The sequence below is a fragment of the Sardina pilchardus genome, chromosome 18 (assembly GCF_963854185.1).
Source record: "Sardina pilchardus chromosome 18, fSarPil1.1, whole genome shotgun sequence".
In the NCBI taxonomy this organism is placed as follows: domain Eukaryota; kingdom Metazoa; phylum Chordata; class Actinopteri; order Clupeiformes; family Clupeidae; genus Sardina; species Sardina pilchardus.
This window is the reverse complement of record NC_085011.1, coordinates 25,978,046-26,003,045: the sequence shown is the minus strand read 5'-3', so window position 1 is coordinate 26,003,045 and position 25,000 is coordinate 25,978,046. Positions and strand designations below refer to the sequence as shown.

The window sequence follows — 25,000 nt, the reverse complement described above, 5'->3', positions numbered from 1 at the left end:
TGTCGAAAAAATCACAAACATAATTAATTTCCTGTTCATTATGAGGGACGATGTTATCTGCAGAATTAACATCTGGTTTCTCTCAGTCCTGTTTCAGCTCTTGGCCGAGCCTCGATTTCATGTCCTCTCAGCTGATCAGAGGTGGACATTCCTGGATTCCTCTGAACTGCTGACGTGCCCACACACTCCCAGAGCTCCTCGATGCCTGTCTGGTGGTGTGATTGGTGTGCCACTGTTTGTGAGTCCTTGTGGAGTGGGCAGTCGTGGGCAAGTGGTCCATCGGTAGACCACAGCATGGGGAGGCCCCTGGAATGCACAAGAGAGCTTCAGAAAACACAAGCACTGTTGCTATAGCAAAAGCTGTGTGTGTGTGTGTGTGTGTGTGTGTGTGTGTGTATGAGAGAAAGAGAGAGAGACAGAGAGAAAAGTGGCATGAGCAATGGAGGTATAGTCATGGGAATGTTTCAGTTGTTATAAATGAACAAAACAGTCCAAAACATGTTTTGCTTCATAGTTGTGGACTACTGTGTGTCGACTGATAGGGGAAAAAAATGAAACCATTTCAAGATGAGTCTGTGGAAAACTTTAAAAGGTCTGAAAACTTTCCAGAGAGAGATTGTAGAAATAGGCCACTGTCTTTCAGACAGTGATAATCCATTTCCACTGATTGCAGTGTGACTGCTTTTTTCTCTTTTGCAGTGGTGGGACTGGATGAGATGTAGGCTGCGATTTTGGAAAGCCTCCAACGATCATGCAAAGTGGGCTCCTACCTAGTGCCTTGAATACAACATTTGGACTTAAATATCTTAAATAATAAATACAATTCTGATTCTGACTTCTTGTGTGTGTATGTGTGTGTGTGTGTGTGTGTGTGTGTGTGTGTGTGCATGTGTGTGTCTGTTTCGTGTACATATGTGTGTGTGTGTGTGTGTGTGTGTGTGTGTGTGTGTGTGTGTGTGTGCCTGCATGTGTGTATGTATTTTGTGTATGCATGTGTGTGGTCTGTGTGTGTGTGTGTGTGTGTGCCTGCATGTGTGTATGTATTTTGTGTATGCATGTGTGTGGTCTGTGTGTGTGTGTGTGTGTGTATGTCTGTGTGTGTGTGTGTGTGTCTGTCTGTCTGTCTGTCTGTCTGTCTGTCTGTGTGCGTGCGTGGGTGTGTGTGTGGGTGGGTGCGTGGGTGCGTGCGTGCGTGCGTGAGAGTGTGTATTGTGTTCTGTGTGTGGGGGAGCTAGTTCTGAGAGTGTGTGTTTTATGCCGCTGTGGCCCACACTGATTTGATGATTCTGATGTACATGTATGCAAATGTATCTTAATGTGAATCAGCGGAGCCGCCTCCCCTTCTGGGGCACTGCATCACGTCAGGCTCCGTAACACACTCCCACTGGGCAATGCAGCAGAGGCTGCTCATCCCTGGTGAGACTCCCCTCTGCATGGGCTTGATATCTTCGATCAACTTTGCGAATGTTTTGATATGATGAATTTAGTCACAGTGAACCACAACAACATTCACTGGAGGCAATGCTCAGTGACCGGCTCATTTAAATCATGCCACTGTTCATCAGAGGACATCCCAGGTCTCAGAAAGTAAAAGTCCTGCCGGATTTGATTCCACCATTTAGTAAACAGCTCGTCCTAATTAGCAGCCAGCTAGATCAGATAATTAGTGATATCACCTGTGTTAAGTGCACAGGTAGAAATAATATGTGGCAGAGCTTTTAGTTTCTGGAACCCGGGATGTCCGCCTCTGTCTTCGATCAGCTTTGCTAATGTTTTGATATGATGAATTTAGTCACAGTAAACCACAACAGCATTCATTTGAGGCCATGCTCAGTGACCGCCTCATTTAAATCATGCCACTGTTCATTAGGACAGGACAGAATTGCGAATTTCTTTGAATAAGTGAACAAGATCACATGTGAAGCACAATTTAAGAAACTTTTAGAATAACTGCCATAAAACAAATGAACCCTACCAAATTAACTAAAATACAAAACATTTTCTTTTCACAAACATGGGAATATTATTATTTTTTTTAAATGGAGATGAATATAATCAAATTAGCAGAATAGGAACTCTCCAGCAACAACATTATGAAGAATGATGATTAAAATAAGGTCATTCATATCACTACATGGTTATGCTCACTGCTGTTATAATCCACAGTTTGTTTTATTGGTTGGTTGGAGGATATAATGCTTCCCCATTTTATTGTCCTCCCTGTGGTGTAACTGTCTATAAACTCAATAAAATAGAGCATTAAAAGACTCAGTGCTGAGGCCCACAGCTCACGAGGACGGGCTTTGGGGTCTGTCCCTGAGTCTGGATGGCTTTCTTCAGCTTTCTTATTGGCTTTGCATAAAGTCTGCTGAAGTAAGTGGGGCTGCTCATATGCCACAAACTACTGAAGAATTAATCTGCAAAGGATTCGGAAGACCCATAATCACACATATAATTTCCTCAATCATGGTTAATTGGGTCTCTGTAAAGCTCTCCAGACATGGCTGAACATTAATTGTTTCTAGGGCTGTCGGAAATCTCCAGAGTAAGGAAAACTTGAAATTGAATTTGCAACGGGGTTGAGCAGTCGTGAAGTGTGCTTTTTTTTGTTGAGGAATCAAACAGAATCAAATGGTAAAATGGAACAAAAGTTGTTTTCTAATTGTATTTTATTTTTTAATTCATGTTAAAATCTAAGTGTATTTTCCTGGAAGCCCTGCTGCCTGTCTTCCCGTATTGGGCTCTAGTGCATTTCCCAAAGGAGACCCTCCACTCCAAATGCGGCTTCTTCCATAACGAGCTTTGACTGTGTCCAAGAAGCTGCAGTCATTCCATCATTCCCCGAGCCACATTCGGAATTCTTTCCCCCTGTGGTCCGTATTTTGCATGTCTGATGCGTCGGCGTTTTATGCCCACGATGGTAAAGTGGGTCGGTCTGTGTGAAACTCTATTAACTGTCTCCTTACAGTGGTCATTTTATGGCAGATTTAGATTATGACCACTTTTGGTTTACTAACCAACGCGCGCACACACACACACACACACACACACACACACACACACACACACATTATCTCTCTCTCTCTACATACACACACTCTCTCTCTCTCTCTCTCTCTCACACACACACACACACACACACACACACACACACACACATACCCATACCCTTTTCTCACGGTTTCTCTGTGAGACCTCAGTGCTTTCACACTGCTCAGTCAAAGAATGTCATGCAGGGTCTGTGGGTTAAAGGTGACTGCTCAGCAGAATGAGAGTTTTGGATGGTGAGGACAGCCACTCGCTGGTCTAAAGCCTCCCCATGTAGGCACTAGCAGTATCAACACATTCTCTCTCTCTCTCTCTCTCTCTCTCTCTCTCTCTCTCTCTCTCTCTCACACACACACACACACACACACGCATCCAAAGTCCTGAGATTCTACCAAATTATGGCTGCCTCCTGATATGGTTCCTGAACTGAGGAATGTGGATGTGGCGGCCCTCTCCTGAGATGCCCATCCATGGAGATGTGTTGGAGGACGGCCCATTTGCTCTCTTCCGATTCAGTGCGGATCATATTAGCACAGCAGCCATAAAGAGGGATGGGCTGGCACAGGATATTAATGAGCCATGGAAGTGATTTAAGTAGCGAAGTGTGCGCAACTGTGTCTCTCTCTCTCTCTCTCTCTCTGTGTGTGTGTGTGTGTGTGTGTGTGTGTGTGTTTGTGTGTGTGTGTGTGTGTGTGTGTGTTTGTGTACATGCAAATGCAGCTGCAGCCGTGTGTATATCAGAGAGAGAGAGAGAGAGAGAGAGAGAGAGAGAGAGAGAGAGAGAGAGAGAGAGAGAGAAGGAGAATGACAGGAATACACTATATGTTATGATGAGAAGTGGGGGGTGTAATATTTGTTTGGCAGGAATTCAAAAAATGATGAGCAGGGTTGGTAAGCACAGGTCACCAGGAGTTCACCCATGGCTCTGATATGTACTGTAGACTTGTCATACTGTAAATTGCACAAGCCAACAGGATTGAAGCTCTAATCGTTTATGGTTGATTGTTACATGTTATTCTGGGATGGACTACTGCTGCTGCATTTATTTTCCGGGAACGAATCATAGAAGAGGATGCGGCATACATGCATAAAACTAGTCTCAACCATCCCTTGAAACTCAAGCCCACGCTAACACAATGACGTCTCTCATTTCAAAGTCAATGACTCACCGCGCTTGCTCCATAGGGCACCGCTGAGTCGGTGTGGCCGCAGATGGTGTTTTCAGAGGAGGGAATATTTCTGAATGAGACAGGTGTCAGCGGTGCAGTCGAGCCCATGGACAAATGGGCTCTTTATTGTTGGCGGCCCTGCAAGGTGAACACACCTTTAGCTGCTCAGATTAGAAGTTTGGCGCACCTTGTAAAGGTATATGGTCATTGTCGTGCCTTGCAGGTGGACTTTAGAAAATATCAAACGTGCTATTTTAACCCTTTGATGCATGAGCTATTGAAACCCCCTCTAATGCATAACATGGGTCACAAGTGACCCGCATTCATTTTCTATGGAGTTTTGTTGAAGGGCTAGGGTTTCTTAGCAATTTCTTTAAAAAAAACTTATTTTCATGACCCAGCACTCCATGAATTCCTCAATTAACTTGTTTTTGTTCATTACAAGACTAAGTTGTATTTTTTTCTCTTAAACTTTTTAAAGAAAAACACTTTTCTGTCAATACCCCTCTATTTTCAAGAAAATCATTCAATTTATAATTTAATATTCCAGGTTTCCATCACTTATTTAGTTTCTTCCAAACACCAATCATTATTTTCATTAATTGATGGTCACTCCTTGAATTCTAACACTTTTTATGTGCCTAAATTACATTTGAACACATGGGTCACAAATGACCCGCATTCATTTCCTATGTAAAATGAACCTATAATCAAAAGTTATTTGCAGTACTCTTTGAAATCAGTGTCATTTGTCATTTCATATTAAAATTTACCATTACATATTAATATTTTAACAAACACCAATAATTATATTCATTCCTCTATGCCTACTCCATGAAAGTTTTGTGAAACAATACAATGATTGAACACATGGGTCAGAAATGACCTGTGTCTGCAAAGTGTGATTGTGAGTAAGATAATGAATATTATGTGAACCATTTTATGTAACTATAATATTTGCAAGACCATGGCGATATGGGGAGTGCTGAGACAACCCAGCCACAAGAGGACTTAAGACAAGAAAATCCAAGAGAAAGCGATGCAGCCTTTGTCCAACTGCCAGTGATAGAAAAGTCACCCTCTCCTGCTCCAAATGCACACGGCCTGTGTGCCAGGACCATAAAGTGACAGTGGTCATTTGTGAAACATCCCTACTGGTACGCTGGTAGCTGGTTTGAGCTGATCTTTGCTAGTTTTCTTCCAGCTATTGCTGCTAGCTGGTGTAGCTGGTTAGGCCACCAGGTTGACATGCTGGCGTGACCATCTGAGGAAGCTGGTCATGGCCTGTCGTGTGGGATACCGCTGGTGTTAGATGGTCATGCTGGTGACCAGCCTGCCAAGCTTGACATTGTTGGTGTGAGATGGTCATGCTGGCTTGCTAGAATGACCAACATAAGCTGGCATGGCCAGTAAAAACCAACAATGTAGACCAGCAACACCAGTTAAAATGACCAGCTTGAGGTGGTACGACAAGCAAAACCATCAGTTTTAGTCGCATTTACTACTTCTCCACAGTTTGAAAGTTAACCAGTTCTCCAAGTCCTCTCGCTATAGATCTATTTTCACATCCCTCAGACCGTCACCACGGTATACCTATGAATGATGCCATCCACAGGTAGACCATGGTGACGGTCTGAGGGAAGTCTCATAGATCCATAGTTATGGACATAAATTGCGTTACTGATGCACTGCAGTTTTGTATTGGTATTCAAAGTGTCAGTGACATAATGTACAGTGTTTTACAAAAGCAAATTAAAAATGTTTAGATTTCTTTTTTTTCAGATTATTTGTTTGGCCTTTTTATGCCTTTAAATGGACAGGACAGTAGAGTATGACAGGAAGTGAGTGGGAGAGAGAATTGGGGTGGGATCTGGAAAGGACCACGGGACAGGAATCGAACCCGGGTTGCCGGCGTGTGGTGCAGGTGCCCCAACCGCGTCACGGCTGGGGCCTATAACAACTATTTCTAATCAGATTAGTATTAGAAATATTAGAATTTGTTGTTTGTATTAAAATTGTTCTCATAATATTCATTATCTTACATAATCACACTTTGCACACACAGGTCATTTCTGACCCATGTGTTCAATCATTGTATTGTTTCACTAAACTTACTCACATTCATAGAGTAGTCATAGAGGAGTGAACGATTATTGCTGTTTATTAAAATCTGAATTTGTAATGGTAAATTTGAATATTAAATGACTAATTAGACTGATTTCAAAGAGTACTGCAAAGAAATTCTGATTATAGGCTAATTTTACATAGGAAATGAATGCGGGTCATTTGTGACCCATGTGTTCAAATGTAATTTAAACAAATAAAAAGAGTTGGAATTCAAGGAGTATCCATCAATTAATGAAAATAATAATTGATGTTTGGAAGAAACTAAGTAAGTGATGGAAACCTGGAATATTAGATGACAAATTAAATTATTTTCTTAAATATAGCTAAGAAACCCTAACTCTTCAACAAAACTCCATAGAAAATGAATGCGGGTCACTTGTGACCCATGTTATGCATTAGAGGGGTAGTGACAGAAAAAGTGTTTTTATTTAAAATGTTTAAGAGAAAAAAAATATATTTAGTATTGTAATGAACAAAAACAAGTTAATTGAGGATATCATGGAGTGCTGGGTCATGAAAATAAGTTATAGCTGAGTTACAGAAAAAATAAACTCGTCCGGGTCACTTGTGACCCATGTTATGCATTTAAGGGTTAAGATGGCTGCGTCCCATGCAAATTGCAAAACGACATCTTGCACTGCTGTTTCATTCTCAGAAATCATACCGCCAGGGCCTTGATGTATCTATTAACCTTTACCGACATGAGTAACTTGCATGCCGGCCGTTAGAGCGCGTCCTCCCTCTGCCTCTGTTTTCCTTGCCCCGCCCGCACCCGAAAACTTGTCGCTCCAGATGAGCGCTGGCCATCCGATGAGAGCATGCTTCGCGCGCTCCGCCAGCGGCGGCGCACACATGCATGGACCTACACACTCATTCGTACGCACACACACACACACACACACACACACACACACACATGCTTGCAGATGGGGGGCAGGGTCTCGTGAAGCAGCGACCGATGCAGTCTGCTGTGATCTCTTCCATCAGTACGCGCGCTGGGCAAGCAGAAGTCGCCAGTCTCGGCTGTAACGGATAAAACCGTGAAAGGTTCCAGAAGAAGTTCAACACTATGATGCCTTTGTTGGACTGTACTGGCATGTGTCTTGATTAAAGAAAGTGTGGCAAAAAATCACCCGGTTTCGGAAATAACTGCACCATCGCTAGTCCTTGTTGAAGTACTGTCCCGAGAAGGTAAGTTTTTCTTTGCTTCTCTTTTCTTCTACATGAAAATAACGCCAGTTATGTATGCTAGTGTGTGAGTAATGTAGCCTATAAACACTGGCACATACTCATTTGAAACACGAGTGTGAACTATGACTTTTATGGAGTGTAAACACGCAGTAGAATGTTGCTCACATAGTAGGCATGCATGAGGCTGGAGGAAGAAGGGGTTATTGCTTTTACCATTTCCTAACGTTGCTTCGCTTGGATGTGCACTCTCTGGAAAATTATGTGGAAACAACTTCAATTTCCTGACCCAATGCGGGGTAGTGTGTGACACATTGTTGCACAATAACATCCACAGCAAGACAAATTTAAGACAGTTTCATGTCCACAGATGAAAGTTGAAAACTCGTTTCAGCCTGTTTTCTTCGCTTCAGTGAAATACACGAGCTTGGTGACTTCTGTGACAATGTGCGTGATACGGTCAATGTATGATTGGTCCATAGTTCTGACTTGGACGTACTAGGTAACTGGTGAGTGCACAGTTTTCTTTAATGTTGTTTACTTTCAATGTTGTATTTACATCAAATGGCTTACACTTAGGCTACTCAGTAATTGTTTGTAGAAGAGAAATGAGTTACATCATTCTAAGTGACAACGTTTTTAGGCCCAGATTTCGTATTATATCCGGATAAATTGTGCGTGGAAAAGCCAAGCACTGTGACGCATTGTAATCACCCTTCATCAGTCGCTCGTGGTGCTTGTGTATGTCACCCTTTAATTAAGTCTCACTTCTTATGTAATTTGACCTGGTGTGCGAATGTATGAGTATGCCGACCCGTGTGTGTGTGGCGTTTTGTGACCTTGAGTGAGTGTGTGCGCATGTCCTGTTTATAAATCGATTAGGAGGTAATTCAGGTAAACAATACCACCTTTTTGGTGGAGACTTGTGGAGATCTGCTAGCGCTCCGTCAGCATTTTAGTGTCCGGTTCAACGTGGTGTCCTGAGGGGGGTTGATTGATCAGTTGGTCAGTGGCCGAAGTACCCCTCTATGACCCTGTGCACTGGCTGTCCGTCACATGTGTTAACATCAGAACATCAGATGTGCTAAGTGGTCTCCGATCAATTCCAGATGTGCACCGTTGACTCCAGTTACCCCAAATTGCCGTGCCGTATTGACATGCCGTATTAACGCCGTAGACGAATGCCCTGCACGCCAACACTTACTTTTGGTCATTCGGATGCCCTGGTCATTCAATAATAGTGGCCTTAGGCGTCTTCAGGACCGATGGAGCGACATAGTAGTTCCACCGCTCACAAAGGCCATCAGTGAAGAGATTCAATGGTTTGCGCAGGCTATGAGCTTTCAAGATCAGACTCCTTTAATGTGCAGTGATTTACAGCCGAATTGGACACGGAGTACATTATTTGAGCGCATTTGTTTCCCCCGTGGAAATTCAACTAATGACCTTGACATCGCTAGTTCGCTAGGGATCCTGGTGGCGACCACTGCACGGAGCAGAGTGAGGTGTTGAGGGACCTCCTGACTGGGCTCTGCGCTTCGCTGTGTTGTGTTCATGCAAAGGCAGGATTAAGTCTGACCCACTTACTGTACCTGCTGGGTCTTTCTTACAGTGTGTGAGCCCAGGGAGGGAAGACCAGGCAATTTCATTTGATTTTCTGGAGATCTTTTCCACAGAGTCCCTTATTGCAGCATGAATGTTTTACTGAAGTTGCGTAAAGTTATGTGTGCGCTTACAGCAGAGGTGTGGACTCGAGTCATGTGACTTGGACTCGAGTCAGACTCGAGTCATGAATTTGATGACTTTAGACTCGACTTGACAAAATATAAAAAGACTTGCAACTCGACTTGGACTTTAACATCAATGACTCGGACTTTCACTTGGACTTGCGCCTATTGACTTGTAAAGACTTGCTACTTCCCATAAAAAAAACGAAAGACAAAAAGATAAAATGTAGACACGGACTGATCTATCTATATTTATGTGTGCGCCTGTGCGTGAGACAATGCGCGTATTCGGCACAAAATCCAATCAAATGACTTATTGTAGCCTAGACAACGGACGTGAATGCGCCAGCAAAATAATACCTAAGATCATTTCGTTAATTCGTTTGCCTACGAAAATTACGTGGAGACCAACAAGAAACGAATGACTGTGTAGAACTTGTTAAATTCCTCCCAGCTTCATCCTAGCCTGCTTTTGACATATGCCTGGTAGGCTACTATGAAACCAAACTGGTAGCCTACCCTACTGATTGTGTTGTCTCTAATTGATGGATTTAACCACGATTAGGATAGGCTTTTAAAAGGTGGAACATTTTCACCTCAAACGTGCGCTGTATCATATAGCTACGTGCGTCTTTTTGTGTACATTCACATTAAATCCATTCCACTAACATAATCAGGAGGAGAATAGGCTACCATAACGTTTTATTTTGAGCACTGGTTGTTACTCATTGGATACATATCAAACTCCATGTCATGGTAGAGTAAGTTAAGCACCCACCCAATTAAACATGACAAAGTGAACGGGACAACAATGCCATGCCACGGTAACCTACCTAAATCATAGAAGTTAACATTGCAAGATATTTTCTATGACATCAGAAATATTTTCTTTACCTTGTCAGTTTTTTTAACATTCATTTTATTTAATGAAAACATATATCCTTGAACTATGCGTGACTATTTTTCTAACCGAATTAAACCTAATTACGTTCACGTACTCCTTAAAGTGACAGGCACTGAATTAGACCTAGGCCTACACACCACCCTGTAATATAATTAAAGACAAGTGTAATCAATATGAAGTATTCAAATTACTGAGCAATAGTAGCTATAAGTAATTATGCAGATCCTAAAATACTATAAATTGTTAACAAAATATGTCAAGTTTATGAATTCAAAATATGAAATAGACACAAGACACAATTTTCTGTGTGTGTGGACTGGAGGTTTGAGCAGAGACTAGGATTGCCACTGCTGTGAGTTATCTGTATCCCCCTTATGGCAATACGGTTTTGCCTACATTTTTGTAATGTAATAAACATGGTCACACGTTATAAAACTATTTCAGATTGTGTAGGCCTATCAGTGGTTTCTTAACAAATTGAACACATATTTTAACACATAGGGCCTATATTTCATTGAGATTGTGCTAGAGATACCATTTGACATTTCTGCTAGACAGATTTGCATCTCAATCTCTCCAGCACACACAAATTCAATTGACAAAATACCTGTTTCACTCGATTTTTAAAAAGACTCGAAAGGACTCGAAAGTCAGACCGTAGGACTTGGGACTTGACTTGAGACTTGTTGGCCTTTGACTTGGACTTGACTCGGGACTTGCCTGTCTTGACTCGGGACTTGACTCGGGACTTGAGGGCAATGAATTGAGACTAACTTGTGACTTGCCAAACAATGACTTTGTCCCACCTCTGGCTTACAGTACCTATGCGTGTCTCATTGTGTGTAAGTGTATGTGTGTCAGTGCACACACGTGTCTGTGAGTGTGCGTAACAATGTTTGTGCATATGTCCTTGTGCACATACCCCCCCCTCTCATGCTGTATGTGTATGCGTACAGGAAACAATGCTAAGCTGAGGGAGCTCAAAACTCCTTCAGTGCTCACTGTGAGAAGATCTCGGGGCAGACAGGACAGCTCTCATTACATCTCATGTGCATTCATCATCACACTCTCATGCTCGTGATATTGCTTGCGCTGAAAACACTGTGCTTGTCAAAGCTGTGTTCTCCCCCCCCCCCCCCACACACACACACACACCCTCACTCCCCATTTGTCTTTCCACGCTGCTGATTCGTCGTAAATCTGGAATGTGGGGAGCCAAGTGATAGACACAGCTGCTGGGGTTGTGTTTCTGGCAGGGCCACCCATAACCCCCCCCCCCCCCCATCACCACCCCCCACCCCCCCGTACTGCCATATTGTCCACCCTCAACTCCTCTAGCGGTTAACCCCTCAGTCTGGCCAAGCCGCACCACTTTCTCAGCCTCCCCTAGATCAACACTATCCTTAGAGCTCTGCACCCTTGGCTCCAGCCTCCAGGTTGCACATGCAGAACGGATTCATTCCCGTTTACTTTTATGCATTAAGCAGATGCTTTTCATCCCAGAGCAGTTCTCAGTAGCCCCCCCCCCCCCCACCCCCACCCGTGCACTTTTTTCGCGCTTTGTGTTCTCGTTCTCTGAGAACGAAAAAGAAAAGAAAAGAAAAGAAGGAAAAAAAAAGAAATCCATCATGGCCAACTTGAACTTCTGCATGGAAAAGAACAGTATGCAGACTGAAGAAATATGAACTTGGACGTGAGAATCTGAATATCCGCCTCGAGTGGAAACAAAGCCAGAGCTGAAATCACTTTCAGAACTCTTCTGTGCTGTGCTGTGCTGTGCTGTGCTGTGCTGTGCTTTGGGAACGCTGTCACAGTTTGGCACCACTGCTGCTGTTTGTGTGTGTGAGAGAGGCTTTGCATGCGAATCACATTGACACTGTCAGACAGTGAGCTTGGCCGAAGATTAGAATGGCTATCAGACAGATGTCGTGTGTGTGTTTGTGTGTGTGTGTGTGTGTGTGTGTGGGGATGTTCCCCGACGGGATCTGTGGCGAATCTGGCGATGAGTCGCCTCAGTGTTATTTAATGGCTCGCACACCGCAGGGAGGCAGCCTGTCGCCCCGCCGTTTCCACGGAGCCAGAGGAGTTTATGAGGCAAAATGTCTCCCTTTCCTCCGTGTGCCCCTAAATGCCTGGTGCTCTGCCTGTTTGTGCCATACTGTATGGTGCTCAGATATCAAAAGAGGAAAGGTTCTTATATCTCTCCCTCTCTCCCTTCTTCTTCCTCTTCCTCTCTCTCACATTCCCTCTCTTACACACACACACACACACACACACACACACACATACACACAAGCACACACACACATACACACACTGTCTGTCCTCCTGTCCCTCTCTCTCATTGTACAGATGCCTCCGTTTCACCCAGTCCCTCCTCCCTAGACCACTGGTAATAAACGCTGCTGTTTCCTGGATTGAAAATGGGACCTTTTTCTGATTGGGTCATAAATAATCTTCACAGGCCAAATGAAAGCAGAGAAGCAGTTCACCACAGGGAGTCAATCTCCTTGTGATACGATTCCCCCCCCTCGTAGCACTTGGTGTATGTTAGGAAATCATCACTTGCAAAAACGCCCCTGTAATGTGTGTGGTGTTTTATATATGAGCATAATAATAAGAGTGATGTTGTTGTGCTGCTGAATGAGTTTGAATTGAAATAGCTCAGAGCAGCGCTGTCTGTAACCATACAGGGAGACAGGTTCAGCTGCTGTCTGTTGTTGCATGCTCCTCGTGGTCTACTTCATAGGGTTACGCAATAAGGATAATGTCTGTAATCTCTGCTGTGAAGGGGCCTCAGATGGTTCCTGAAGATAACTGGGCAAATAAACACACACATGCCTTTGGACGGAATCTTCATGTGACACCTGGAGTACATCAGAACCTGAACGCACACAACATTTTCAATTTTTCATCAATGCTGTAGGCCACATATGTGTGCGAGAATTGATGCTTTCCCACGCAACTTTGCTGCCTTTGCTTCTGACTTTGCTGTCTTTTCCCTATGGTTGATGGAGTACACCCTCCTATACTCATCTGACGAGAAACAATCTCATACAAGTCAAAGAACCCCCAGTTCACGGCGAGTTCTTGCGACACAGGAAGTTAAGTAATTTCACAAGTTAGGAGTTGTCACAGGTCGTCAGCATGTAGGCCTACAAATGGAATGCATGAACAGTCACTGATTTGGGTTCTCTGTTGATAGAGTTGAGTGGGAGGGTGTGAGTGTCATAACTCAGCATAGGGCCAGTGGGATGGTAATGACGTCAGTGTCACTAGTGTGCTGTGAAGCTTTGAAATCTGGTTGAAGGAGATTTGTGGAGGCATAAGTACAAGTACATTTTAGAATGATTGAGTGGTCCTTATTGGTTTGTTTTCATGGAAGAGACCTTAAAAGGGCTACTGGGAGCCCTCTGTCAGGTTCTTTTGCTGCTGGTTTTCCAAAGTTTGTTTTTTCTTTCACTGGAAGTGCACCAAAAAATCCTTAAAATAAAAACAGTGCTTAACAGTAGTATAGATCAAGACCCATGGAGTACTTTGTTTTTTCCCCAGAAGGCACCTCTTGTTAGCCCGGCACGTCCGTGAGTCCTGTGCAGGCGCAGCTGTAGCAGTGTGGCTGGGGAAAGACTGGGAGAGAGCCTGGGTGAGTTTGCCCCGTGGAGGCCCATCAATAACATGGCCGGCCTCGTGACAGTTGGCCCGGCACCAGCGATTCCGCGGAACCACAGGGCCCGGCGCCCATCAATCAGTGGGGCAGCGCAGTTACAGAGAGCCATGGCGTCTCCTCAGGCTTTAATTGGCTGCTTGTCAGGTGGTTGTTTTGATTCATTTCGCAATGCCAGTGACTGAGGCGGGGAAAAAGACATCGAGGACTGGGAGAGGGAGAGAGAGAGAGAGAGAGAGAGAGAGAGAAAGATGCCATTTCCAGAGAGAGAGAGAGAGATGGAGATGGGGAGAGAGAGAGGTTTGGAGGAAGAGAAGCAAACAAAAAGAGAGAGTGAGCGGGAGAGATGGATCTTCTAAATCAACTCTGCCTGCATCTGTGTTGTTCGTTTAAAAATGAATTTGCCATCTGGGGCGTAAATGAGAATAGAGAAATGTAATTTCATACGACAATGAATACTGTGATTCAGCAGATGCAGCAGGGCAAGAGCAAAATATAGGACTTTTCTTTTTGATTAGCGCCTCATTGAGATGCACAAGCATTTGAATTTATGGCGCGGACTCTTGATTGCTCCTCTCCTCTCCTCTCCTCTCCTCTCCTCTCCTCTCCTCCTCCTCTCCTCTCCTCCTCTCCTCTCCTCTCCGTTCTCCACCGGCTCGATAACTGCAGCAGAAGCAGAACAGCTCTCAGGCCGCCTGTGTGTGTGTGATGTGAGGGTGGGACATGATCGAGTGTGAAGTAATGGCTCAGGCTGCTGCTACGGCAACCCGGAGTGTGTCCCAGGACGGCTGCGTTCAATTTCTCCCTCACGCCAGGGCTAATAGACTCAATAGACTGCCGAATGTTAAGGAACCCAGTGACGTCAGCGGGCACTTTCGAAGAATGGAAACGTTGGCGGGAGTTGCTCTCTCTCTCTCTTTCTCTCTCTTTCTCTCTCACTCATTCACTTTCTACCTATCTATTGCTCCTTCTTTTGGTCTCTCCTTCTGTTTCTTCGGATCTTCTCCCTCTCGTCCTTTATTTTTTCTACTTCTTCACCTCATGCACTGTAAAACCCGACAAGTTAGTTGAACTCAAAAAATTTGGTGAAACCGATTACACAAAAAAATTTAAGTAATGGTAACTTGGTTTTGCTAAGTCAAAGAAACTTAACTTTTTTAATTAGTCTCCACTAGTGAATTTTGAGTGTGTTCAACAAGTCTTTTTTAAGTTGAAGAAACATCCACTTGTTGAGTTTGCAGTAATTAATCAAATTAAGCTCAGCTTACTTGGATTCATTAATATCAACATAAAATATTTAATTTAGCATCAACCAATTCTTTTAATTAAACTTAACTTAAAAGTTTCAATTATCAGAAAGTTGAACAACCTTGCCCATTTTGATTAGTTTCAACTTTAGGACTTGAAAGAACATAGACCACTGAAATTCTACTTAATCTTTTAATGTAAACCATGAAAACAAGTACAGATTGGAGTTCAGATCAAGGCTGTAGTGAGGATAAATTCAAATAAACACAGTTTATCCACCTCTAATTTGAGAAATGAGATAGAAGATGGTAGGAGATGATAGTATTAAAATAATAATAAAAAAAAAACATTGGACAATAACTTCAACCATCAACAAATCATCGAATATGTTCAGGGAACAATTAATGAATACATTATAAAAACATTGGAGTTCATAGGCTGGCTATCACCAAGCTCAGTCTTTTGAGATTGAACATTTGTCTGGGGAGTCTGCGCTGTATTTCTACTGGACAAGAGGCGTGATGAATTTGCATAGTTCAAATGTCTCTGTACGCTTGGATAGTCCTTCAACCAATCAAACGACGATCCTGGTGCGTCTGATGGATAAGCCAGGATGTGATTGGTTCCAGCAAAAGTGGAACGGAAGCAGAAGAGATAAATGTGCAGGATTCCAGCCTGCAGAGCGAGATCCAATCGGCGACAAATCGGGCTGGGTTTCCTCATCTTGAACTCCGATTGAGAGACCTGAAAAAATAAACAAAGAACAACTGTGTGTTAATTGAATATCTAATAGGGATTACAAGTCAAGGGCTACTATGTCTATTGCACTATTAAGTTTAACATTTTCTCCTCAAACTTTTCCAGGGCAGTTGCATTATTGAAATAATTACTTGAAATAATACTAAGTAACGTCTCTGGAGTTTCCTGGTGAAAAAAACAAAAGCTTGAAATGTAACTCCAGTGTTGCTCGACCCATAGCCCTGTTCTTCGAGATCGCTTCTGTCCATAAGAATAAAAATGACAAAATTTGATGCAACAGAGACTAAATAGTGGCTCGGCAGCTATTGATAACCTACCAGGACACTTGGAAATGAGGTCCTATGTCCAAAAACTACCCCTTTAACAGTCATGTCAATAATAGACAACATACTTACTGTACATCCCATGTCTTTATAAAAGTGCCATCATCTTCATGGAGGTAGAAAGGAAGGCCACGGAGCGCCACACTATGTTGGATATTTACATCCGAGGATCCCTGCATGTGAAAATAAGTCATGTAGTCAAGCCAGTAATAATAACAATTCAAAATGCAGTAGGATTACCTTTCTTTGATAGTTACAGCTTCTGAAACCAAAGCATTCTTTAATCTTAATAAACATTATACAATGCATATTATAACATCATACTTTCTTTAGATATGGGTAGCCCGACTGTCCTGAAATAGGAAGATATAGCATGTATAGACCTAGATAGCCATTACCTTTAACGGTCATGTCAATAATAGACAACATGCTTACTTACATCCCATGTCTTTATAAAAGTTGCATCATCTTCATGGAGGTAGAAAGGAAGGCCACGGAGCGCCACAGCACGTTGGATATTTACATCCGAGGATCTCTGCATGTGAAAACAAACAGTCATATAGTCAAGCCAGTAATAATAACAATTTGAAATGCAGTAGGGATTACCTTTCTTTGATAGTTAGTACAGCTTCTGAAACCAAAGTATTCTTTAATCTTATTACACATTATACTATACATCTATTATAACATCATACTTTCTTTAGATATGGGTAGCCCCGACTGTCCTAAAATAGGAAGATATAGCATGTATAGACCTAGATAGCAATTACTAGATGACCAAGACAACTATCTTATTTTAGATTATCTACACAGAGGTGACCACTAGGCTACTGTAGGATTTCATGGAGTGCTGAAATGTAGCCTACAGTATTTTGGACCATTTCTGAGCTCAAATATGCTTTGAGGTTGTGAACGCATTGCTGTTGTGTCATCATAACTATTCCAGCTGAGTGTGCATGGTTAAAATTCTGAAGTGCAAGATAGTCTAGGTAACAGCACTAATAATTTGAATAATTTCTAGTAAAGCATTTTAGGTCTTTCTGGTTCTGAACTGAAAATGTCCAAGGATTATATCCCAAAAATCTAATCTCCTTAATCTTAAACGCATTTACTGAATGAAATGTGCACACACACGGTCATCATAACGGCATGGAAGTGGACTAACGGACGGACGTAACATCGCTAGCATGCTAAACGCTAGCATGCTAAACGCTAATGTTGCCGGTCAGAACCTGTGCCCTGTTATTAAGCAACGCACCACATAGCTTGCACTTCAAAGTCATTGTGTTAAACAGTACTAACGGGGTAAATTATTCCATGTTTTAAAGTCACATTGGATATTGCTAGCGTTAAGTTAGCTGATCAATCAAGTGCTGGCATACAGAAGCAACATTCTTAGCTGCTAGCTAGTAGCAGCTAACTGGATACATTTACGTAGCAGTCAAATATTTTCAAACTTTTGGCTTTAGCAATATGGTAAAGGTCTTACGTTAGGGTCAAAATGCACCACTTAATTTCTCCACTTACGTTTAATTGCGGCTTTCTCTTCTCGTCGTCCCGTTGTATTTTCTCCTGTGCCCCTTCTTTTCGTGTCTTCTCTGGTGGTCGACCGTTATGCGTCGCTTCGCTTGTCGTGCTCAAGATCCATGGCAGAAGATCCGCCTACAAATCTGTTCCCACGCATTCTATTTTTTCAAATTACTTAAAGCGGACGAGTGCTGTCAACTTAAAAGTAAAATGTTGTTCAAGTAACACAGACGATTAAAGTACAATGAGCTATTTTTCATTTTTGAGTGTTTTCAAATCAAAAAAACTATTTTACTTGTAGTGTTCGGTTTTACAGTGTGTTCTGCTCAGGTCTTGGAGTTCCACACCACGCTGAGGCTGAGGGATCCATGCTTTAATATTCCCTCAGAGGAAATCAATATGCTGATATGTTTTCCTGGTGTCGTCTTTCCCTCTCCTCTGGTTGTGCACGGCAGGGATAACATTTCTCAACAGAGTGTGTTTTTTTTACAACGCAGAGGATGCTGTGTGTTTCCCTGTGGCAGGTCTTGTTTGCCAGATGGGAAGGGGAGGTGACAGAGGTGGAGTATGTGAGTTTTGTGTGTGTGTGTGTTTATATATATGTATATATGTGTGTGTGTGTGTGTGTGTGTGTGTGTGTGTGTGTGTGTGTGTGTGTGTGTGTGTGTGTGTGTGTGTGTGTGTGTGTGTGTGTGTTTGTTTGTGTGTGTGTTTGTTTTGTGTGTGTGTGTATGTATGTGTGTGTGTGTGTGTGTGTGTGTGTGTGTGTTTGGGTTGGAGGGTTTATTCTTGGATGTTTTGGAGGACCAGATGATTCACACGCATGGTTCAGGTCACTGAACACACACAGTCATAGAAACAGAACTGTATACTCTTGTGCTTGGTTGCTATTGCACCATGTTTGAATAAGCAGCAGTGAAAAGGGCCATGAACACTGACTAGAGTGTGCCTATGTATACTTCTTTAACTCACACATACAGTACATGCCTACACACACACACACACACACACACACACTCTCCAGGGAAGCGAGGAGCCCCTCTCTGGAGGGAGGGGGACATGAAGATTTCATCAGCAAGAAATACCACATGCAGTCGTGTTTGGTTCAAAGATACACAACTTTCCCCCGAACATCAATCTAGCTCTTCTGGTGTCAGAGTGAGAGGTCCCAGCACCACTGGGGCCAAACAGTGTTTTGATTCAGAGACCCATTTATGGATGAACAACCCTCAAAACCCACATTGTTTGGACAAATGAAGAAAAGGAGAACAGAGTCTTCCTAATGGAGGACCGTGTTAAGCTGGAGTGTGGGACAGTGCTAACTAATTGTGGTCACAGATGGGGCGGTGGATCTGATGACTCACTTAAGTCCCTTTCCCACCAGAGCGAGACATCCGGATGTCAAACGGATATCAAACGGGTGGCTGTATGTGGGAACGCAAAACTCGGGTATTTTCTTACCCGGAACTCACCCTACTAGCCCCCTAGTACTACTTCTAGATGTTACCCGGGTGCGCTTAGGTGGGAACGCAGCCGGCACAGTTCTGGGTAGAGATGGGGGGCGTACCGATGACGTATAGAAATGCGCCCTTGCAGCCTGCTTGCAGCCAAGGGGGCAGCGAACGTTCTGAGAGTGTAGACAGTATGGCGGCCGCCATGCTAACGAGAAGACCGTGGCTAGCTGGCCATTCCATTGAATCCTATGGGGCGTAAGCGCCACTTTGACATCAAATTACGTTAGAGCTGAAGCGTTTTAAGCCTTTATATGAACATTTTCTATTGTCGGGGTACATACTACATTGTGAAATTGACATAATAATCTCGTAACTGTCTTATCGGCTGAGTAATTAACGTTTTTCGAAAGTCAATGCTAAAGTGTTAAAGGCGCATGCGTCCAGCGAGAGTAAAGCGTCGCCATAGGTCAGATTACGTGCCTACGTCACATGTACGACACCTGAGCCTGCGCAGGAGACCTATGACGAAATAAGAAGACCTAAAAAAACCGTTGAAATTTGCTTCCTCGGTCTCTGCTGCCGTCTACGTGATAGCTCTGTCCATATCTTTTACTGTCTATGCTTGCAGCGCGAGGCAGAAAGTACAAATTGCCATGGTAACGATAAACATTGCCCTACGAGTATGAACACAGACGAGAACACCGGAGTACAGAAAACAGTGACATTTTGTTGTGTACGTACAATAAAAATTTAAACTGCAATCACGTTGTTGTGTTTGTTGCAGGACAGGCAGGATTATCCTTGCAAACGTGAATAGCTTGAAGTGTTGTCGATTAGCTTGCAACTAGCTGTTTATTACAGTGGTTAGCAATTAACAGCTAATAGTTAACGTCGCTGTTATTTAGCATTGTTGGAGTTGGGAAGGAGCCTCAGACCTCTGTGTGCTGTTCATATTGTCCAGGTGTGTCATTATTTTCTATTAATTTGTTATGTTGGATGTTTATACCAGAGAGGGCTGAAGTAGAGCTTTGTTTATAGCCTAGTGGTCCTGGCGTTAGCTATTTTTCCCTCTATGCTAGCTCCCGCTGACTAGCGAGCTAACTACTTCTGTTGTTTCATGATGTTTTGGATCTGATGTAAGTTCGCATCATCCAGGCAACACAGCACAACAACGCATTTATTTAGCATCATCTCCCTCCCCCTGCACAAGCTGACATTGCCCCACCCCTCGCGGCTCCTACTCGGGTCTAGTGTGAACACAATTACCCGTATATCACTCGGACATAAAGCGCATGTGGGAAACGTCCGTGTCGTGCCTCCACCCGGGTAAATATGTCCGGGTAACTTCTAGAAGTTATGTGGGAAAGGGACTTTACTCTTTTTCTAGTTGCAATCCCATCCTTCTTATGGAGACACATTACAGAGATTTAAAGACTTTAAGCTGGAATCTCCTAAGAGAAGGTCTTAGTGATCCCACAGAGCCCTCATTTCTCACATCCAGAGAGAGAGAGAGAGTCATTCTGTGTGTGTGTTTTTGTCTGTGTGTGTGTGTGTGTATGTGTCTGTGTGTCTGTGTGTGTGTGTTTGTCTCTATGTGTGTGTGTGTGTGTGTGTGTGTCTGTGTGTGTGTGTTGGGGGGGTCCATCATCAGGACTGTACTATCACATGACTATGACTGTGGTGGAGGGGGAGGGGGGCGTTTCGGGGAATGTATCTTTTCTCATTGCCCTTCACTGCTGGCCTTGCTCAGTGTGCTGCCGTCCAATACAGCAGCAGCAAAAAAAAAAAAAAAAAGACATAAAAGGCTGAAAAGTAGAAGAGATGTAAAAGTATTGATCGGCGGGGAGAACAAATGGGTAAAGTTACCTGGGCTCAGGGTAGCGCCGGGTTAGCCAAGGACATGAGGTGGTGCGAGGGCTGGGAATGAGAGGTTATTCTGGGGTAGGGTGGTGCAGGAGGGTGGTGCATTGGGTGGTGGTGCTGCTGCTGAGGTGTGTATGGGAGTGAACCTGCTCGCCTCCGCGGCTGGCTGCCGGAGAGGAGTGGGAAGGCCGAGAGCGAGACTGACATTACTACTCTTTTAACGAGGCTGCCTTTTATGGACACACACGGCTTTAGTTATGACAATGATCATTGGACAGAACGAGCGTCACGCTCGTCATGTCATAAATCAGACAGAATTATAGAAATAGTGAAAGAATGAAAGAGGAAAATGGGATGAAGTGGGAAAGAGGAATGGAGAGAGAGAGTAAGAGGAAGGGAGCGAGTGAATAGGGAATACAAGAGAAGGGGAGTGAAAGAGCAAGAGTGAGAGAGTAAGGCAGTGAGCGTGCGTGGCGTGCAGGAAGGAGAGAGGAGCCATTTGCTCGCTCCCTGGCCTGTTTCTCATTAGCGTGGAATCCTCCGGAGCGCTGGGTGCGGTGGCGGTGGGCACATACTTCCCCCCGTGGCGCGTACCAAGCGTTCCTAAGGTGCCGGAGCGCGCTCAATAGCAGGGAGCAATGGCATGCCAAGGGGCTGCAGGAGCAGCTTGTGTCTCCCCCCCCTGAAGCTCCTCACTCCCCCTGCTCCTTGTCCTCCTCAGTCCCAGGTAGTGGCAGGAATCAGGCGCTGGTCGGTCAGCTAAAAGTGGGGGCCTTTTTTACGAGACCTTCCCCACCTTCAGCTCCAGTCTTGGTGTTTCCTCGGCCCCCAAACAGGTGGCCATATTCCGGCCCACGCACAAAAGCCATCTGGCAGCTCTCCAAGCCTCTTCTGATTGATAGCTCGGACTGCCCCTCGGCCCACACAGTACGGGATTGAACTGGAGTGTTGGCAGTTGGGATGGGGGGTGCGCGGGGGTGACACACGGTTGACGCTAAAGGAAAGAGTAAAAACTCCACCTGTTTCCAGTTGTTGGGGCTCAGGAACTGAAAACGTATCTGTCAGCCACAGCTGCACGCCCCTGTAAACACACTGTGAGTTTGTTCTCCGCGGCCGTTTAGCTGTAAACATCATCATGACCTCTGCCCACCCCACCTCCACCTCCACCCCTTACCCCAACCCCAACCCCTCCACCCTGGCTGTACCCCTCTCCTCGCCGTTCTCTCTGGCCGGGGTAATTGATGACAGCTTGGGCCTGTGCTTGACCTTTCATTAGGAGAGTAAACATTTGCGTAGGGCGAGGAATGCAGCCAGCGGAGAGGAGCTGAAGAGGCGGCCACGTCCGGCGGGCCAGGGGGGAGAAGAAGGGAAGGGAAGGGAGGACTAGACTGGACTGGACTGTGTGTGTGTGTGTGTGTGTGTTTGTGTGAGTGTGTGTGAGTGAGATTGTGGAGAGGAGTTTTCCTGTGTAGAGTGTTTCTTTTTAGTCACAGGGAGGGGTGGAGTGAGGTGGAGTGGGGTGTGGTGGTGACGGTGTCCTTGGCCTGTCATCACCTACACAGGTCCAGAGTTGGTTGAGACTGCCAAGCGACAGACGCGCGCACGCGCACACACACACACACACACACACACACACACACACACACACACACACACACACACACACACACACATATATGCACTTAGGCACAGAGAGACTGGCTCATGCAGGTGTGGTGAATTTTTAAAAGGGCTAGAGAGTTTCCTGAGTCTGACAGTTAACAGACTTTCATGTAGACTGGTTAATATTGGATTGTCCTTAGGGACATCACTTGATCTCATAGCTCCTCTGTCATGAAATGAATATATTATAGACTGAGATGGTGGCGTATGGAGTGAATGCATGATGACAAATTGGCATTATATCATTTGCTTGAGCACATTAATATTCCTCATGTAATGTAATATTCATGTCTGTTGACTTTTAGAATAGAAGCACGTAAGAAATCAAAGTCCCGTGTGTCTGGCCCTTACTTACTTACTACTCCACTGTGAGATGTTACTACAAGGGACAGCAATGCTGTTGTCGCTGCTATGAATCCTGGTTTTGCAGAGAGACTGCTGTTGGTGTAGCCTAGAAATCTAGACGCCCGGCAGCAAATCTAATTTCCTGCCGGGGTAGTCTAGCAACTCTCCGTTGACTTGGGAGCTTGCCCTTTTCAACGCAACGAAGGCCGGGCCAATCACATTGTGTACAGAATCGATAGGCGGGCTTACAGTAACATCATGACAACTGACCTGCGACCGCAGAAGTTGCGACTGTTAACCATCCTGCTGCTTGAAAACAAGAAGATGATTCATTTAGCACTATCCTATTGCGTGGAGGGGGAATTTTTAAAGACAACCGTTTATCCCACCCCACCGATGGAGCCCTGCAATGGTGAGTTTCTAGCCCCTACAGCTTGATGTGGGTCTAGCTAGTGCACACAGAGCTGAAGGTGTTCCATGTAGAGGGGTCAGATGAGGGCTGATGGGAGCTCAGTCGTTATGTGTTGCTTGTGTTTACCCACACGTTGTAAGGAGATTATACGTAAGCCGTTAGCAGCATCGCAGTATAGGATCTTAACTGATCTTGTCTCACAGTAATTATCCCCAACATAAACACACTGCTGTCCACCCTTCTCTTGGCACATATGTGACATCTCTGTCAGCAGAACTCTCTTCTCACTACCCCCACACTATCTATATTCAAGCATAACTCTCGGCAGGGGCCTACCATTCCCGATTCAAAATACCATTTGACCCGAAAACAACACGGACAAGCTTAAAAGTGCCGTTTCCATCGTAATTATGGTTTTAAGCGAACATCTGACTTGGGTACATTCACAAAAACACCCTAGGATGCATTTTGGTGAGTGTTATGCTCTCGCTCTTTGTTGCTCCAGCTCTAACCAGGGAAACCTGATGCCCAAACTTTCTGGGGTCTTTTAGTGCAGCGTGAAGGCCATCCATCAGAAACAGGAGTCCAGACAAGGAAACAGTCAGGCTTCTGTGGAGGTGAGAGTCAGAAAGGTCGTTGACCTTTGACCCTGGCCAAAGACTGGGAATTTTAGGAGGAGGGGTGGGTGAGAGAGGTCAGGGCTTTCAGGAGTGGTGGTTTAGGCACTAGACGAGCGAGTCACATCTGGACTCTGTTGAGGAGAGCGGGTGAGGTCACCGTGTCAGCTGATCCTCAATAGTCTCACAGGTCCATGTCACTGTCAAGAGTTCTTCTTGTCTCGTGTTGATGATGCAATCCCAGGGGCACACAGAGGCTGACATTCATTTCAGAGGATGTCCTGTTCTGGCTATTGGTGTTGTTGTTGTTTGAGAGAGAGAGAGAGAGAGAGAGAGAGAGAGAGAGAGAGAGAGAGAGAGAGAGAGAGAACGCGCGCTTGGCGAGTTGAGGAGAGTGCAAATGAAATACACATTTTCGCCATCGCGATAATTCCCTCCTGGCTCTGGAGATGAGGTCATGCTGATGGACACAGCCTTAAGTGTTGTCTCATGCATGGAATAGTTCTGAGAAAAGCCAATCACGCACACCCACTCTTGAGTGGCCCTCAGACGCGGCTCACAAGGGCGTCCAGTGTTTCGCCGAGTGATGATGTCGCAGAAATGCAATTAGCCACTTGGACAGCGGTAAACAACTGCTGACGGATACGGAGACGCTCTGGGCCGAGGAGGTATCTAATGTTCGGCGCGGAGAGCGGAGAACGGTGCCGTGACTCGTCTCCGGGAAGACACGTGTTTTTGTTTAAATGCCTGCTAATGTGCGGCTGCTCTCTTCGCTCCATAACAAAGTCATAAACCGTGCTCCGAACTCATCCTCAGCTCCACCAAAAAAAGCTATTAATCCGCCCCTGCCATGAAACCACAAACACACACACACACACACACACACACACACACACACACACACACACACGCACACACACACACACACACACACGCACATGCAAACTGTTGAAACATTGTGTA

At 44.5% G+C, this 25,000-nt stretch overlaps 1 protein-coding gene and 1 long non-coding RNA gene across 2 annotated transcripts in view; one reads left to right on the top strand and one right to left on the bottom strand.

The window, feature by feature from the left end:
* The first annotated feature begins 7,295 nt into the window (after positions 1-7,295).
* lzts2a (leucine zipper, putative tumor suppressor 2a) overlaps positions 7,296-25,000 on the top strand; it is an 83,052-nt gene continuing 65,347 nt past the window's right edge. The window contains exon 1 of the mRNA XM_062519516.1: positions 7,296-7,535. The gene's annotated coding sequence lies outside the window, so the exon portion shown is untranslated. The remainder of the gene's footprint in view (positions 7,536-25,000) is intronic.
* Positions 15,254-17,996, bottom strand: LOC134064228 (uncharacterized). Its single transcript, XR_009936261.1, has 4 exons — positions 17,685-17,996; positions 16,597-16,692; positions 16,230-16,330; positions 15,254-15,819 (listed from the first exon to the last, which is right to left on the bottom strand). It is a non-coding gene; the product is annotated as an uncharacterized LOC134064228 (long non-coding RNA).